The sequence below is a fragment of the Lottia gigantea genome (genome assembly GCF_000327385.1).
Source record: "Lottia gigantea unplaced genomic scaffold LOTGIsca_105, whole genome shotgun sequence".
Lineage (NCBI taxonomy): Eukaryota > Metazoa > Mollusca > Gastropoda > Lottiidae > Lottia > Lottia gigantea.
In genome coordinates, this window is record NW_008706876.1 from 514,711 (window position 1) to 516,103 (window position 1,393).

The window sequence follows — 1,393 nt, forward strand, 5'->3', positions numbered from 1 at the left end:
TTTGTCATGCATAAATGTGGTAAGTGTAGTTTATGGTTCAAACGTAAAATATGGATTCAATTAGCACAGATATTGGCTGAAATAAAATTAAAGCTAAGATAAGGTAATTCTATTCTGCCCCAATAACATTAAATTTTCATTTAAAATTCCATTCATTTCATTAATATGTGATCTAATTTTATATATTGTATTGTATGCATCACCGAGAATTACCTTGAACCAATTAGAAATTAACTTAATTAATGCTATACTGAAAGTTACTCTGGACCAACTTTAAATTCTATTTGTAAGTAGTTCTGTTTGTCAGTCAAATGGGTTTCAAAATAGACCATTTTAGATGATTTAGATGGATTTGATGACGTTGCTCTATTAAGAGTAATTTCACAGAATCCTTGACATTTTTTTATGAAATTTGAATTCAAGCACAACATGGCATGACATTCTATTTTACAAAATTGAAAACAAGAAATGGATTTCATATCGCATTAAATCTGGCATTTATTTGTTCCATTGGAAAGAAGGAATGTTAAGTTGCTGATATTAAATTTTCACAATAGTTCTAAGACTGAGGTGTGAGTCCATAGAGTTTCTAACTTGACAAATCCTAACTGAATAAGACAGTGATGAAATTTTCAAAAATGAAATCTTACTTGGTGACCAAGCTTTTAGACTCTTTTGTCATGTAAAGATTTTGTATAGAGCGTAAATAAGGTTTCAATCACATTACAGATAAATAAATAAAATTAGTTAATAGTAAGTTGGTGCATACAAAAAATACAATTATCTCTAAATATATTTAACTTCTATTCTATTCTTCTTAATTTGATTTTTTTTGGTACATACAGGCCATTAGCATTGTGTAATGAATGAGATTTGTACACAGTTTTCTGATATAGCAAAATGGTTTTTTTATGTTTTGCTTATGATGATGTCGCTGGTTGAGATAATTGTTATGCCCTGATAATTGATGTTTTGGCTTATCTTGTACAGTGAGTAGATGAAAGAGATTGATACAGAATGACCCATGATAATTGATGTTTTGTTCTTGTTAATTGAACTCTTTTGCTTATGATAATTGATGTTTTGGCTTATCTTGTACAGTGAGTAGATGAAAGAGATTGATACAGAATGACCCATGATAATTGATGTTTTGTTCTTGTTAATTGAACTCTTTTGCTTATGATAATTGATGTTTTGGCTTATCTTGTACAGTGAGTAGATGAAAGAGATTGATACAGAATGACCCATGATAATTGATGTTTTGTTCTTGTAATTGAACTCTTTTGCTTATGATAATTGATTGTGTTTTGGCCTATCCTATACAGTGAGTAGATGAAAGAGATTGGTACAGAATAGCCCATGATAATTGATCTTTTGGTCTTGTTAATTGAAC